Source organism: Myotis davidii, unplaced genomic scaffold, assembly GCF_000327345.1.
Source record: "Myotis davidii unplaced genomic scaffold, ASM32734v1 scaffold933, whole genome shotgun sequence".
Lineage (NCBI taxonomy): Eukaryota > Metazoa > Chordata > Mammalia > Chiroptera > Vespertilionidae > Myotis > Myotis davidii.
In genome coordinates, this window is record NW_006285240.1 from 1,001,681 (window position 1) to 1,019,527 (window position 17,847).

Genomic DNA, 17,847 nt, shown 5'->3' on the forward strand with positions numbered 1-17,847 from the left:
ACGTGGCCTTGAACTCCATATCCAATCGTTTGCTTTCCTCTATTTCTGCCATTCGTGACCTGTTTCTCTGTCTTCGCATTTTGGCTGCTTCCCTGTGTTGATAGAGAGGCTTTGTGTGCTAGGTGTCCTGTAGGGCCCAGTGGCTCAGCCTCCCCAGTTACCTGAGGTGGACACTCTTGGTGCACCCCCTTGTGGGCTTGAGAAAGTTTTCTTTAATAAGAAACATTCCAAGTTGGAGATAGGAATTCCGAACACTAATTTTGATCCAGCCATTACTTTCTTTTCCTTAAAATTTTTTTGTTTTCCTTGCCTTCCTGGGAAAGTAAGAAGACAAGTCTTGGCAAGACAATGTAGTGCTTTTTCCTTCTGTCTGCAATGTTGCTCCCTGAAACTTTGTCACTCTTTGCAATATAGAGATTAGGATGAGAGCTTGGTTTTCTCATTTGACTATTTTTTAGATATAGCTGTGTAGTTTCCTTAAAGAGTGCTACAGCCGGGACCGGTTTGGCTCAGTGGATAGAGCGTCGGCCTGCGGACTGAAAGGTCCCAGGTTCGATTCTGGTCAAGGGCATGTACCTTGGTTGCAGGCAAATCCCCAGTGGGGGGTGTGCAGGAGGCAGCTGATCGATGTTTCTCTCTCATCGATGTTTCTAACTCACTCTCTCTCTCTCTCTCTCTCTCTCTTCCTCTCTGTAAAAAAAATCAATAAAATATATTTTTTAAAAAAATGCTACAAGTGCTACCCATGGTGGGAAAAATATAACTGAGTTTCACAGCTTTTCTTGCTACTTTAGTACTGGCTGACTAAAAGAGATTGGAGGAAAGATACTGAGATTTAGGGAGTGGAACGCTGAAGAAATGACATAGAAACAATCCTTGGCTTTTCCTTGCTGAGAGATAAAACATGAAACTCCTTAATGGGGAATGAGAAGTAGCTGGAGCCTGGCCAGCGTGGCTCACTTGCATGGCCTTGTACACTGAAAGGTCGCCAATTCCTGGTTAGGGCACATACCCAGGTTGTGGATTCGATTCCCGGTTGGGACTTTTATAGGAAGCGATTGATATTTCTTCCTCACATTGATGTTTTCTCCCTCTCCCTTTCTCTCTAAAATCAATAAAATAAAACACTTAAAAGGAGTGGCTGGGAGCTTACCTGGGCAGCACATATACTAAAATTGGAACGATGCAGAGAAGATTAGCATGGCCCCTGCGCAAGGATGACACGCAAATTCGTGAAGCGTTCCATAAAAAAAAAAAAAAAGGAGTGGCTGGGGTTGTACAGCCACATTAGTATGGTTGCAAGCATCCGGTCTTCCTATATTTACTGTTTTTTTCCCCATACAGACATAGCTTTTCACTTGAAGTGCTTTATGGCTTCTCTTTGGCATATCTGAATTGCTGGCATCGCTACTCTTATACTTGGGGGCATTATTAAGAAAACTAAGGGTTACTGGAACAGAAGTGCTGTGATACTGCAACAGCTGATCTGATAACGGAGCTGGGTGTTAGGTGACTAATAGGCAGGGAGCATATACAATGTGGATACACTGGACAAAAGGATGGTTCACATCCAGGTGGGACAGAGTAGAATGGTGTGAGATTGTATCAGGCTACTCAGAACAGCACACAATTTAAAACATGAATTTTTTATTTCAGAAATATTTCCATTTAATATTTTTGGACCTCAGTTAATGGGATAATTGAAATCATGGAAAGTGGAACTGGATAAGGGGGCCTATTGTACTTGCTTTTTAAGTCTAACTTCAATCAGCTTAGGTCTTTAAAAAGTAGAAGTGTGCCGAAACCGGTTTGGCTCAGTGGATAGAGCGTCGGCCTGCGGACTGAAAGGTCCCAGGTTCGATTCCGGTCAAGGGCATGTACCTTGGTTGCAGGCACATCCCCAGTGGGGAGTGTGCAGGAGGCAGCTGGTCGATGTTTCTCTCTCATCGATGTTTCTAGCTCTCTATCCGTCTCCTTTCCTCTCTGTAAAAACTCAATAAAATATATTAAAAAAATAAAAAGTAGAAGTGTAGCTGGCCCAGCTGGTGTAGCTCAGTGGTTGTGCATTGACCTATGAACCAGGTTCGATCCGGTCAGGGCACATGCCTGGGTTTCCGGCTCGATCCCCAGTGTAGGGCGTGCAAGAGGCAGCTGATCAATGATTCTCTCATCATTGATGTTTCTATCTCTCTCTTCCTTTCTTAAATTAATTAAAAAATATATATGTTTTTTAAAAAGTAGAAGCGTGACTGGAAGACTCCTCCAATCCATGGGCCTATAGCAGGTCTAAAATCTCTTTAGTTACTAATTACTTTATAAGCAGTATTATAGATAGGGGTACATGTATTTGTTAGCATTTGCCCAACACAGATGTGTGAAGTCTACTCTTCTTTTTTTAAATATATATTTTTATTGATTTCAGAGGGTAAGGGATAATTGCCATTGGGTAATTGAAATATCCTCACCAGCCAAATAATGTAGAGAAAGTACTTTACCTGTTATTTCACTTACTTTTATTTCATTGTAAACTATGAAGATGATAATATGCAACCCACTTTGCAGATGAGGAAATTGAGGTTGAGAATGAAAATGCATTTTTTATACGTTAAGCTCTATTCAAATTGGTTATATTAGTGATAAAAGTGGAATTTGGACCTAGGTCATTTGGGGCACTTTGATATGTAGATTGTTTGAATAATACACACAGATTATAAACTTCTTAAATCTCTTGATTCTGCTCACCACTGCAATTAAGATGCTTTTGAAATTGCTGCCACCCTTTGTCCTTCTCTGTAGCCATTGGCTGTAATGGCTGAGGCCAAGAAGTTGAACACTCAACAGAAAATGGAAGGGAGACCAAAGTAATCAGAGTCTCTTACATAATGTTTTCCAAGACACATCAGTTTCTTCTATCTTCCCAGGTTCAGCTGACTGTACCATGCACCTGTTGTAGAAGGCTTTCTGAGTTAACCAGAAGGGTGAGGTTGGTTGATTATTGTATTATGAACCATCTCTTAGGATTGTATCTGTTTTTCAAAGCAAAGCACAATTCAGACCTTCTTGGGGATTCTAGACGGTTTGAATTCCAGAATAATGGGCAGTAGAGGTATAGCATGTACTCACTAGTACTTTCCTTTCCATTGCTTCATTCAGTGAAGCAGCTACTTATGTCAGCCCTCACAGCCTCACTCCTGTCAAGTCCATAAAGCCAGGCTCTCTAAGCACACAGCAAGCAAATGCTTTACCATATATCAATGATACAGAATTTTAAGGGATAAAAAGGCAAGATTTGCTACAAGTTGCATATGGTACACAATGGCAATGATCTCTGCCCTGCTCCGTCTACAAAATGAGTGTGCCACTTTGACTCTCATTGCAGTAACAATGTGTGTTACAGCAAACACCACATGACCCCTCCAAATGGTTTGGCTCTTTTTTTCTTCTTTTTTTTTGGGGGGGGGGGCCGGGGGAGGTGGTGTTTTGAGATAAAATTGAAATGTAATGTTAAATTAGTTTTAGTTGTTCAACATAATAATTCAGTCTTTATATACACTATATAATGATCTCCAAAATAAGTCTAGTTACTATCCGTCACCATACAATTGACCCCCTTTACCTATATCACCCATTCCAACCCTTTCCCCTTTCAATAGCCACCAATCTATCCTCTATATCTAGGAGTTTTCTTTTGTTATTTAGATTCCACATATAAGTGAAATCATGCTGTAGTTAACTTTTTCTGACTTATTTTGTTTAGCATATTACCCTCAAGGTCCATCCATGTTGTTCCAAGTGGCAAGATTTCCTTCTTTTTATTGCTGAGTAGTATTCTGAATCGCATCCAGCATGGCCAGGGGTGAACCTGAGGAGGGGCGGTGAAGAATTAAAAAAGACTGACAAGAGAGTACAGTTGGGGCTAGGTAGGATCACTGTGCCTGGATGAGGAAACAGTGACACAGACTGTAAGCCAAAACTTTATTTAAATAGATCACACAAAGCAAGAGAAGGAGAATGGTCAACATGTTTACAAATATTCTTGCGAGTTTCAAATCTATTTTGTTACTCAAGCCTTGTTTTGGCAGCACTTGATGCACCTCCCACAGCCCATTAACTACCTAGGAAAAAGGGAGGACTATAAGGTCAAGCTTAATTGTGCTAGGAGGGCTCTGCCCTCCAAGCTGGGACTTGTATGTGGCTCTGCCACAGGTCAGTTCAAGGCCTGACCCTATAGTTGCTCCCTACATATTCCATTGTATATATGTATGGCATCTTATTTATCCATTCATTTATTTTTAAATATATATTTTTTATTGATTTCGGAGAGGAAGGAGGGGAGAGAGAGAAAGAAACATCAATGATGAGAGAGAATTATTGATTGGCTGCCTCCTGCACACCCCCTACTGGGGATCAAGCCCACAATCTGGGCATGTGTCCTGAGTGGAAATCGAACTGTGACCTCCTGATTTATAGGTTGACACTCTACCATCAAGCCATACTGGGCAGGCTATCCATTTTTTTATTCATGGACATTTAGGTTGTTTACATTTCTTGGCTATCCTATAAAATAAAAGGCTAATATGAAAATCGACCAAATGGCAGAACAACTTGTCGCTATGACGTGCATTGACCACCAGGGGACAGATGCTTAACCCAGGAGCTACTCCCTGGTGGTCAGAGCGCTCAGCCAGAAACAGTGCTCATGGCTGGTGAGCGCAGCAGTGAGAGGGCCTAAGCCAGCAGTCACACATCCCCTGAGGGCTCCCAGACTGCAAGAGGGCGCAGGCCGGGCTGAGGGACACCCCTCCCCGCCCCAGTGCAGAATTTCGTGCACCAGGCCTCTAGTTGTAAATAATGCGGCAATGGACACAAGGGTGGATACACCTTTTCCAATTAAATTTTCATTTTCTTCAGATAAATACTCAGAAGTAGAATAGCTGGTTCATTGGTAGTTCTATTTTTTATTTTTTTGAGGACCCTCCATACTGTTTTCCATAGTGACTGCATGAATTTATATTCCCACCCACATTGTACAAGGGTTCCCTTTTCTCCACATATCATCAACACTTGTTTCTTGTCCTTTTGACAATAGCCACCTAACATATGTGAGGTAATATGTCACATTGTGGTTCTTATTTTTATTTCCCTGATACTTAGTGACACTGAACATCTTTTCATTGCCTCTTGGCCATCTGTGTGTCTTTGGAAAAATGACTATTTAGATCCTCTGCTCATTTTAAAATCAGATTATTTTTCTGCTGTTGGATTGTTTGAGTTTGTAAATATTTTGTATCAGATATATCATTTGCAAATATTTTCTCCTCTTTAGTAGGTTGTCTTTTCATTGGATTGATGGTTTCCTTTTTACAGTTATTTGTTCTAGTTATGCCATTGAAATTTTGATCAAATCTGCATTTGATCTATAGATTGCTTTGGGTAGTACAGACATTTTTAACAATAATGATTCTTCTAATCCATGAGCAAAGCATATCTTCCCATTTGTTTTTGTGATCTTCAATTTCTTCATCAATGTCTTAGAGGTTTCAGCCTATGTCTTTTATCTTCTTGGTTAAATTTATTACAAGGTTTATTGCTATTGATGCAATTGTATGTGGGATTGTTTTCTTGATATCTCTAATAGTTTATTATTAGTGTATAGAAAACAGCAGATTTCTGTATTGATTTTGTGTCCTGCAACTTTACTGAATTTATTAGTTCTAACAGTTCTTTGGTGGAATCGTTAGGATTTTCTACATAAAATATTATGTCATCTGCAAATAGTGAGAGTTTTACTTCTTCCTTTTAGACTTAGATGCCTTTTATTTCTTTTTCTTGTCCGATTGCTATGGTTAGAACTTCCATACTATGTTGAATAGAAGTGGTGAGAGTGGGACATACTGCCAATATGTTGTTGTGGATTTTTGCATGTATGTTCATCAGGGATATTGACCTATAATTTTCTTTTTTGTGGTGTCCTTGTCCAGTTTTGGTACCAGGGTAATACTGGTCTCATGAAATAAGTCTTGAAATCCCTCCTCTTCAGTTTTTTAAAAGAGTTTGAGTGGATAGGTGTTAAATCCTCTTTGTTTGGTAGAATTCACCAGTGAAAATACCTGTTTCATGGGTTGTGCAGCTTATTTTTGAGGCCCTTCAGGTCTTTTCTTTATTTTGATCTTTATAATAATTACTATATGAGCAGAGTGGTATGTCAAAGTGTGGACTTACTGAGTCATCTTGACCAGAATTCCAAGTATATATTTTTAATACTGATAGCTACTTGTAAATTTGAGGATAATTATTGATCTTCTCTGAACTTCAGTTTATTCGCCTGTAAAATAAAGCTATTTGACTAAGGTCCTTAAAGTTTATTCCAATTCTAAATTCTGTAGTTAATGTAACCTACAAACTATTTTTGTGTCCATATTTATCCGGCTAATTTGTAGTGTAGGGGACTTGGAACCCATGGTTTATGCTTTCTCACTCAAGAGCTGTTTCTGCCATACCTCACAGTTATCATTGTAAACGCAGCAGAAAATCAAGAAATCAAGTCCAAAGCATGCCATATCCACCCAATCCAGTGTTACTAGAATGTTGAGGATTTTTCCGTTTTTTCTTCCATACGGATCCGTCTCTTATGCTTCTGTGAGGGGATTCCAAACAGAAAGTTAGATAAGATTTCAAAAGTAGAACCAGTCTAACACATGAGTTGATTTTTATGCGAAGAGCAAAGGGCAACAATTGAGAAAGAAGTGTTTTAGCATAATTATTACAATTTCAGGGAACTGTGAGGTATAATCAGTGTGAGCAATATACCTGATGCAGAACAGGGTATGGTTCTTGGATCATAAAAACAATTACTACATCACCAAGGAAGCAATATATGTGTGTTGCTTTTTTTAAGAACTGGGAAATAGTGTTATGAGTCAGAGATCCATTTACAGGCCAGATTTCCTTCCCCTGATTTGTATTGAGGCCAGGCAACATTACAAAAAAAAATATATATATATATATATTTTTTTCTTTTGATCCTCACTCTTAAAGGTGGCCCAATTGTTAAGGAAACACCATGGCGGGGGGGAGAGGGGTGTATTTCAGGAAATGCTTTTAGTACTGCCCATTTTGTCTCTTTTTACCTGGTCAGTTCAGCTGGTGATTGATCGTGAGAATGTCTATAGCAGGATGTGGGGCACGGGATAAAGTGTCAATTCAGTTATTCCTTAGAGTTCTATGTTTCTTCATCCAGTTTAAAGGTATGATCTCAAGAATGGGTTGCCACCCAATGTTGGCAAAGAACTGACAAATCCATCCACCCATTTTTGGAGTGTTTCTCTCCATGGCTTTTTAAGATGCAACCTTTCATCTCAGTGTTGACAAAGGTGCATTTTGACAAAGGATTTACTCCACCAATGACAGATTGGTTTCCCCCACACCAGTGATGAGAAGTGACAGGAAAGATGAATTAGAGAGAGAGTAAAGAAGAAAAGAGAACTTCAGGTCCCATCTGGGTCGCCAAAGTTACCAAATGGGATCAGGCCGGAGTAGGTCTGCCTCAGGCCAGCTGGTGGTGCGTGAGTTCTTGACTTTATGCTGGAAAGATTTCACAACGTGAGTCCAGGTGACTTTGAGAGTACGTTTATTAAAGCTGGGGACAGTAAAACAAGGAAGGGCTGAGGACAGAAGAAGTGATAGGAAAGAGCGTAGACAGGTCTGGTTTGGCTCCCTAGAAATGCTATAGGAAAGAAATGAGCCAAGGAAGGGCTGCTGTTGAATCACTGAAAAGTCAGAGCAAAGGAGCCTTGGAGACAAGGTTCGGGGGTTTTGCTGCCTGCTGTTCCCCTGATGCAAGTCCAGTGGGGGCCTCCAGAGTTGTTTTTTTAAAGTATGTCCCCAAGAAAAAGGCACAGGCACACCCCTGTTGCTTTTTATTTACTAACTAAACCAACTAAAGAGATAGTTTTTAAAAACCACAAAACCTGAAACTTTCAAAAAACTAATAACATTCATTCAGCCAATTAAAGAAATCAAAGCTCCTGTCCTGACATGCTAACATCTTAGAGTAGCTTAAGACACCAATTCAGAGACAATAGGAAAGCTGTACAGAACAAACAAACCTGGGATCTAGTGTGACATTTGCAGCTAATTAGCTGTGTGATTTGAGGAGGGTGACTTAGTACCTTTGCATTTCACTTTTTTATTTTCATCTAGAAAATGATCAGAGTTCCATAGAGAGTATGTTAGTGATAGAACAAGCAAGAAAACACTTGTATCATGAAGTCTAGAGGGTTTTTTCTCCCTTTGAATTTTGTCTTTTGTTTTTAAATACAAAAGGTCCTGATTAATGAAATTAGTTCAATTTCAAAACCCCAAAGTAAAAATATAATCAGGTTAATATGATTGATTTAATTTTTAAAAATCACGGGGATAGGCAAGTGGGAATTTAAAATGACAGCTCAAACAATCAAGCCCTACTGCGATTGTGAAGAGCCTATCCTGAGCTTTCTCTTCACTGTACCTCCAGCTTCATTTTGGGACCTGTGTTAGTATAACCAATGGTCTGGCTTGGCCTGGGAAGGAAGATTCTGGGGGAGCATCTTTATATTGTTCCTAGCACTTGACCTCACCTCAGCTGGTGACACTTGAGTGGATTGTTACTGCTCTTGGCTAAACTTATGCTAAAATCTTCCTGCTTCTGATAAAAGGCAGGCAAATCATTTCCCAAAGCAAACAGGTACAGGCTATCAACCTGCATCTCCAGTCTTGTGACAGCCACTTTTTCCTCAATTCAGATCAAATGCTATTTTTCTCTTTTGGGCCAGTGACAGTCCAGTGACAGAAATATGAGATTCGTACTGACTTGGAATTGAGGGAGCGGGACTGAGGCATTTGTTCCTTAAGTTAAAATCTAAACTCTAAAAAACAGTCCCCTCCTGGGTCGGCACTGTTTTCTGACCCTCGAGCTGAAGAAAGTGAAACCAGGGAACACAACCAAAATCACCTCCTGTTTTGATCCCCTCTGTCACACCCTGCCCTCACGAAGGGTCAGACTAAAGGGCATAGCCATGAACATGAGGGAAGGAATTCAGTTCTCAGAGAGTAGAGGGCAGGTTTGAGGCACCCAGGGTCAAGGGCTTAAATCCTCTCTATGGTTGTGACTAACTGACTTCTAAACTAATGTGGGTGGGTTATAGTATCTGGAAAAAGTGCTGCACATAATAGAGGCTCAATAAAATAAATGTTGAATGAATTGAACGAGTTAAAGTTCTGAGCCAGGTATGTTGGTTGCTTTTGACTCTGTCTTCTGACTTTTTCTCTCCCTCTGATGGGCCAGCAGTCCCAGGGCTCACACTCACCTCCTGAGAAAGCCGAGAGTGAGCACTAGGTGAGGGACACATACTCTCTTGAATATGTTGCTTCTTTGCTGACTGCTAGGTCTTCCTGCACTCCCTTTTCTCTGCTGGTACAGTAGTCAGATCCAGAGCTGCCTGGGAGGAAAGGGCTGCAGGCCCTGGGCTTGCCTTGAGTCACACATAAGAGATCGTCCACAGGGGCCAGCCCAGCTTACTACAGTTGGGGGTGGGAGGCGGGTAGAGACTTAAAATGTCCATTTGCCTGGCCGTGTCTTTTGTGCTTTTGTTCCCCATAAAACTTAAGGTGGAAAGGGGGCCAACGGAGGGAAGGGAAAGAAGAGATACCTTTGGAATCCCAAGTCCCTGCCATCCCTCCCTCTCTATGCAAATCTCTGCTTTTAAATTGGACTTACATTATTCATGGAAATCTGTCTGGAGGAAGCTATGGTCAGAAGCTGAAACATTGCCCATCTACATGCCAACTTATTATTCCATTGATTTTAGACATGCTGACAGGCAAGAAAGAAAAGCAAGAGGAACTAACAGATTATGGGCGTACTATGCCAGGCCCTGGACTAAATCATTTACCTACAGTCTCACTGATCCTCACAGTAAACCATGGGGTGATACTATTATTATTTCCATTTTACTGATGAGAAAAATGAGGCTCTGAGAGAAGCACCTTGTCTAAGGTCAGGAAGGGTTAGGTCTAGGAGACAAATTCCAGCAACTTGAGCCAGTGTTCCTGTTACATGCGTTCCCCGCCCCCCCCCCACCCCCCACTACTGAAGAACAGTCAACAGTGTGCTTACCACTTCCCAGCCTGGCTGACACACAAGAATAGTTTGCTTCTGAAGGGGAAGGAAGTTCCTCTGCCTCCCAGGACACCTCCCACACTGTGTGGTTGACGTTTGGGATTCCACCATTAGACAGACTTCCTTTTGACTTAAAAGCTTTATCCAGTACACTAAGTGACACATCGATTGCATCAGTCATTTCCTCAGCATGAAAGAATAAATTAGTTGATTTTCTGAATGGATTGCTATATCTTTGTACTTCTACCAAGAATTACCGATTGGATCTAATAATTATCTTAATAGAAATTATCTAAATCTGAGCTTGTCAATTATTCCTAAAACATTCATTGACTAATATAAATAGCTATATATGTAGCATTTACATGTTATTTTGGAAAGGGCATTGACCCATAATTATTCTTATCTGGAATAGTTTAAAAAAAGAGTCGAAGAACCTAGATATGGTAGGACAACTGAAAGCCAGAGGGAGTGGGTGTATTGCTGTTCTCAGTGGAGTAGTGCTTTGTTGGAACTAAAAATGAATTTCAGTTCAGGATGATGAGCAGGTCAGCCAAGGGACAGGGGTGCCATATTTATTTTCAGTAATCTAATGGAAGGCCCTTGGAAATCACCAGTTCTGTTCAATGAAAGAAGAAAGACATGGAGGAACCCTGTATTCACCAGAATTATAATTTACTTTTTTAGATGATAAAAAATAGTATCTGGAATATATTCAAGGAAATGCTTTAAGGCAGCGGTTCTCAACCTGTGGGTTGCGACCATCGGAAAACATATAGCATATCAGATATTTACATTACTATTCATAACAGTAGTAAAATTACAGTTATGAAGTAGCAACGAAAATAATTTTATGGTTGGGGGTCACCACAACATGAGGAACTATATTAAAGGGTCGTGGCATTAGGAAGGTTGAGAACCACTGCTTTAAGGAATAACATCCTATGTGCCAAGCACGTGTATCTTTAGCATATAAAATGACTTCCTTTTCCATACAAAACTGACTTTCTAAAATGACTGGTTTGGAATTTGCTGAACTAGGAAAGTAAAGCTCAAATTTTCTTCACTTCTTCCTTCTTCCCCTGCAGATATTTATGAATATTAAAGCTGATTCATCCTGGATGTTCCATTCAATATAATTGTGCAATAACATAAGTTACAACTGTGTCAAAGGTCAGAGCAAAACAGCATCATAACAAAATGGTAACTGGTAGGGTTGTTCCCAAGTTAAATTGTAAAGGGTTATGGTTTTCTTTTTGCCTCTCGATAGAGGTTAGTGTCTAGTATCCATTCTTTGATGACATTTTTCAGAGAGATCCAGGAGATCCATTGTCTCCCAGTTGGCAATCGCATACATATTTTAGCAGAACGCACCTAAATGTGATGCCCAGAATTTGAGCTTCAGTCTTCTAAGCATTTGCTGAGACTCTATTCCTATGCCAGGCCCTGGAAAAATGAAACTCATGCTCATCCGAGGGAGACAGACCCTTAAGATCATTGTGATACCCGGTGCAGGGGTTAAGTAGAGGCATAGGATCAGCTCTTCCTGGGAGGTCAGAGAAGCTTCCTCGGCAAGGTAACCTCTGAGCTGAGCCATGAAGGCCAAGTAGCACTCTCATGGTGAGAAGGGGCGCATGGTCCCAGGTCTCGGCTTGGTGTAAAGCTATGCTTAGGGAACTTCACGAGCATGTCCCTTTATCTCACAATTATAAAACGTCAATATTCTTGATCTAACTCTGAACATAATTGTGGCAAATTTCATTTTCTTGAGAAGTATGAAAACAGGGTCTTTGTGTTTTGACAGATCTAACTTCAAATCCTGATGTGAAGCATGTATCAGCTATAATCTTGAAGATATTCCTATCTCTGAGCCTCAGTTTCCATATTTGTAATTTCATATTCTTATTTTGTGTGCTTTTTAGGGATTATGAGAGATAGCATTTATATAGACCTATAATAGGATTGCGAGATTTGGTAAATAAAAATACAGTACACCAAGTTAAATTAGAATTTCATAAAACAACAAATAATTAAGTGTAAATATGTCTCAAGGTTGCATGGGTCATACTTACACTAAGTAATTATTTGTTGTTTATCTGAAATTCAAACTTAACTGGGCATCCTATACTATTTTATCTAATAAACTCTAATAAGTGAACTGTCACTCAACAACTTATGGCACTACATTTTTGTTGTTTGGGGGTTTTTAGTGCTGGGAACAGGAGTTTTGAAATACAAATATGGACTCTACATGCTAGTAGTATGTGAATGTGTATGCACATAGATGTGTGGGTTGCAGAGGATAGTGAGGAAATGAAGGGTATTGTTAATGGTAGAATCCAAAAGCTTCTCCAGGATTGAGGAACATATTTTCTTAAGAAGATTTTTTTTCATGGTTACCAACAACAATGTCAAGTCTTTACGAACCATTTGTTTAAAGGCCATGCCAACAGGACCTGGGTTTTGGCACTTCCCAACTTCAAACATTGCAGCACACTGGAATGGTATAGTGATTGGCCTTTTTTCAAGACATAAAAACAGCTTTTGAGGTCTTAATGTGTCAGACTCTACAATTATTCTCTTCTTCTAATAGCACTGCCAGGTCTCAGATCCTTAGCTAGTGGATGGGTGGGGCACTTTACAGTTTATGCCGGGAACTGTGGGGAGGGATTCAAATCAGGATCATTCCCCTTCCCTCCAAGAGTTTACCATCCTACTAAGTCTGAAAAAGAAAATATAGGTAATTGCTAAATTGAATTTCATAAAACAACAAATAATTAAGTTTAAATATGTCTCAAGATTGCATGGGTCATACTTACACTAAGTAATTATTTGTTGTTTATCTGAAATTCAAACTTAACTGAATTAAGTTTGTTACAGATGTTCTGTGAAAGCCAGACTGGTTGGAGAAGCCCAGAAGCATTTCATGAATAAAAATATCAGAGTGGGCTGGATTCACTGAAGAAGGTTTCATGGAGTAGTTTAGTCTGGAATGGGCCTTAAAAGAAGACGATATGGATGAGCAGAAAATTGTTTTCATCATCATCTAGTACCTGCCATTTACTGTGAACCAGGCACTGAGCAAAGACTTTATATAAATTCTGCTTATATGTTTCCAATAGCCCTTAAAAGTTTAGGTCTACCTGGCCCAAAAGCCCCCCCCCTTTTTTTCTGCAAATAAGTTTGAATATTACCTTCTCAGGGAGACCTTCTCTGACTATGCTATCAAAAAGCATTCCCTCCTGTTCCTTTTTATCTCAGGCCCTTGTCCTTTCATAGCTCTTATGGCAACTAAATGTGGATTTATGTGAATTCAGTATGTCTGATCTGCCTCTCTACAGTCCATGGCAGGGGTCCTCAAACTTTTTAAACGGGGCCAGTTCACTGTCCCTCAGACCGTTGGAGGGCCGGACTATAGTTTAAAAAAAAAACTATGAACAAATTCCTGTGCACACTGCACAAATACAGTATTTGTATTTGCATGTGGCCCATGGGCCGTAGTTTGAGGACCCCTGGTCCATGGGGATAGGAACTGTGTCTTTTTTTTTTTAATTACTGTTGTGTTTCCACACACACTTTGAATAACTTTAAAGACAGTGTTTATTAAAATACATTTCATTTAACAGCTATCAGCTGTTAAAGTGTGTGTATACATTTTGGGGGAACACTATATATATATCAGGAATGCACAATTTCAGCTTAGAAAAAGAACTAGACAGACTCCGGGTTCACAATTGTAAATCATACACAATATCCATTGCATCCTTTTCATGCTGTAGGTGTCTAGGGAAGAAATAAAAAATATTTTAAGGATAATAGGGAGGAGAATAGAAATATGGTAGTGGAAATTTTGTGAAATAGTGACATTTTTTTGTGCAAAATTAGATGAAAGACCACAGACTGGTAGCCATAACTTGGAAGGACCTGCAAGATCAACTTCAGATTCCACTAATATTTAATCACAAGGGTGCTCTGGGTCAAGCCTTGGGGTAGAGGATTTCTCATGTATTATCTGATTCAATCATCACTGATTTCATCTCAGGTGTCCCCTTTATCAAACTTTTATCAATTATCAATGAATGCCAACATTTTACTTTTTATCACCATTTATCTCTGGAAGTGCTAATGAAAAGTTAAGATAGCCTGAAGCAAAGCTGGTTGTGGTAGGCAGAATAATGGAACTCCAAAGATGGCTCTATTCTAATCCCTGAAACCTCTTAGGTTACATGGGAAAAGGGAATAAAAGCAGCCGATAGAATTAAAGTTGCTCATCAGTAGACTTTGAGAGGCAGATTTGCCTGGATTCTCCAGGTGGACCCAATGTAATCAATCACAAGGGTCCTTACGTGTGGAAGAGTGAAGCAATGTGGTAGGAAAACAGCCAGATGTTGCTAACTTTAAGATGGAAAGGCACCGTGTTGCAAGGGATGTGGGTGGCCTGTAGAAACAGGAAAGAGCAGGAAACAGATTTCCCTCTAGAGCCCCCAGGAGGGAGTGCAGCCCTGGTAACCCCTTGACCCCTCTCAGACTTCTGACCTCCAGCACTGTAAGATAATACACTTGGAGTTGTTTTTAGCTACCAAGTTTGTGCTACGATGTTAAGCAGCAATAGTAATACACCTGTTTATGGCCATAAATTGACAACAATCACTCTACAGATGATCCTGCAGGTTGGGTGCCTCAGGGTGGGATGACAGTGGACTTCAGAGCCATCTATATGATGGTGGCCTGGTTGTTAGTGAACTTAGAGTGTTTTGAAGATGAAATGGTTCACTAGCTGACAACAGCATTGGTGGGAGACCGTTCTTTGCATAGACTTACCATGTGACCCAGCAATTCCACTCCTAAGTGGATACCTGAGAGAAGTGGAAACATATGTCTACATAAAACTATACATAAAAATGTGTAGCTTTATTCATAATAACCAAAAGGTGGAAATAACCCAAGTATCTATCAACTGATGAATGGACAAATAAAATGTGGTAAATTCATACAATGGACTAATATTCAGCCTTAAAGGAAATGAAGCACTTAAATGTACTACAATGTTTATTAATCTTGAAATCATTAAACTAAGTGAAATGGGATGGTCACAGAAGATCACATATAGTATGATTACATTTATATGAAATATCCAGAAGACAAATCCATAGAGAAAAATTCAGAAAGATTAGTGGTTGCCAGAGGCTTGGAAAGAGAGGAGAAAGCAGAGCGAATAGTAATAGGTTTGGGATTTCTTTGGGGATAGAAAATATTCTAAAGTTGCATGGTCGTCATGGTGCCATAACTGTATGAATATACTAAAAAATCACTGAATTGTACACTTTAAAAGGGTGAATGTTATGTGAATTGTGTGTCCATAAAGCTGTTATTAAACGCAGGCATACTTGCTTCACATAATTTGTCCTTGTTTTTGAGATATCAGCATTTTATTTAACTATCCTACTTAATAGAAAACTAATAACTAGCAAGAATCGGCAAATTAATAATAACCAGCAGCAACAACATTTATCTACTAGTGGAGAATGTGGGAGATGAAAGCCTGGGAATGTGAAAAGGAGCTTAAAGCAAAACAAAGCAAATTTAAAAGGTGTGGGAGGTTGTCAAACACAGTCTCTGCCTGGTGTGTGGTCTGGTTGAGGAAGAAGGCTCTGTATCAGGGCCCCCTCCTGTGGTCTGTATGGGGTTCGCTGCACAAGGGCACTAGGGTTCTACCATGGCGAGTAAGGGCTAAGATTAATCTGTTCTCGGTTCCCAAAGCCATGTGCCCTGTTGCACCTCAGGGTGCATCTGCCCAGAGAGGACACCTTTTTCTAAGCTACACAAAGATGGCACATGGCCTGGTGATTGCCCTTATCATAATAGTAAAGCAAGAGATAAGTGGTGACAGGCATGAAAGAAAAGGTTGTCACCAAGGGGTGAGGCAATTAAGTTTTCCTGAAAAGAATTGAGACTGGAATTGGGCCTTGAAGAAAGGGTTCCATTTGGACATGTAAGTAGATACCAGGAACCAGGGAGGAGGACATTTGAGATATTGAGAGAGGTAAAGACACTGGGATGCATGGAGGTATATTTAGGGAAAAGCATGTGGCCCAGTTCATGCATTTAGCAAGTGTTTCCTGAGCTAAGTATTGGGGGCCAGTCCCTGAACTAAGCACTGGGACCAAATCAACATCAGACTCTGGCCGAAAGGGCCCAAAATCTAACAGGAGAAAGAAGCCAGCAATCACACTACAGTGAGATAAATGCTGATGGTAGAATGTTTAAAAGCCTCTAAGTTCTCTATAAACAGAGAAAGAGTGATTCATGTAGGCATTATTTTTCATTCTCCAGATGGTTAGGAGGTAATGCTGGCTGGTGAGTGCAGCAAGGAGGAAAAAAAAAAAGCGAGTGAAAATATTTTCCTGTATAAATAAAACAGATTAGGCAGTTCTCTGTTTGGAAACCTTATTGGATGTTAGCCCTGGAAAACTGGTTCTCTGAGGCGATTTATTTTATGGCTAATTGTCTCCAAGCTATTGTCTTAAGTTAATGTGGATATGAAAACACTACAAATGGCATATACTGTGTTTTATTTCTTGCTTTAAGTTTGTATCCTCAAAGTAAAATGTCAGAGAATTTCTTCTCATTATTTCAATGGAAGACAAGAGAGGAGAGCTGATTTCACAATCACTTGGTACAGAGCCACACTAATCATGACTCAACATTTATCCTTGGAGACTCATTAGTTACTTAGAGGTGTGGAGAGGTGGCTGCTCAAAGACTAAAGTAATTGAAGTATCAAGTGCATTACCAACCTGGATCCATATTAAATTTTTTTCTGGAAAAGTTGCTTTATAATATCAGATAATATTAATGTAATGGCTTCAGGATTCAAATCAACTGAATATTTAGGGGACCCAGTTCAAAATCATGAATCCCACCCATGCTAGATGATCAGACAAGTAAAGTGTATTTGAGATAAAAAATTTAACCTTCTAAACCCGTGGTCGGCAAACTGCGGCTCTCGAGCCACATGTGGCTCTTTGGCCCCTTGAGTGTGGCTCTTCCACAAAATCCCACAAAATACCATGTGTGGGCATGCACATACAGTGCGATTGAAACTTCATGGCTCATGTGCAGAAGTCAGTATTTTGTGGAAGAGCCACGCTCAAGGGGCCAAAGAGCCGCATGTGGCTTGCGAGCCGCAGTTTGCCGAGCCACAGTTTGCCGACCACTGTTCTAAACCAACTTCATCCAACTCTAGATTGTATCTTACATCTCATAATCTTTTCTACAGATGACCCAGAAGCTTTAAATCCAGCTTGAAATGCCAGCTTCATCCTATCTAATAAAAGAGAAACATGGTAATTAGCGTATGACCGCTACCCTTCCCATTGGCTAATCAGGGCGATATGCAAATTAACTGCCAGCCAAGATGGTGGCCGGCATCTTCTAGACAGATTCTAGCGAGGTGTGTAAACTGAGTAGGTATGACCCCAAGAAAGCAAAATATTTTTCTTACTGCCTTTTTGGAACCCATGGATAACCAGCTGAGTTGTTTGTTTCAGCTACTCATATAAATTGAATGAATTGATAAATTGAGTGTAGAAACTGATACTATTCCACTTATCATGGAATCCTCAGCCAAGTCCAGTGTCAATACAAAATAAATATTCAACAAATACCCATGGAACTAATAAATATAT

The 17,847-nt window shown here is 40.0% G+C and overlaps 1 protein-coding gene across 2 annotated transcripts in view; it reads left to right on the forward strand.

Annotated features, from left to right (window-relative positions):
* The window catches only part of MINPP1 (multiple inositol-polyphosphate phosphatase 1), a 68,065-nt gene that overhangs the window by 19,892 nt on the left and 30,326 nt on the right, over positions 1-17,847 (forward strand). For both annotated transcript variants that reach the window (XR_001512545.1, XR_001512546.1), the window contains exon 5: positions 17,439-17,480. The gene's annotated coding sequence lies outside the window, so the exon portion shown is untranslated. The remainder of the gene's footprint in view (positions 1-17,438; positions 17,481-17,847) is intronic.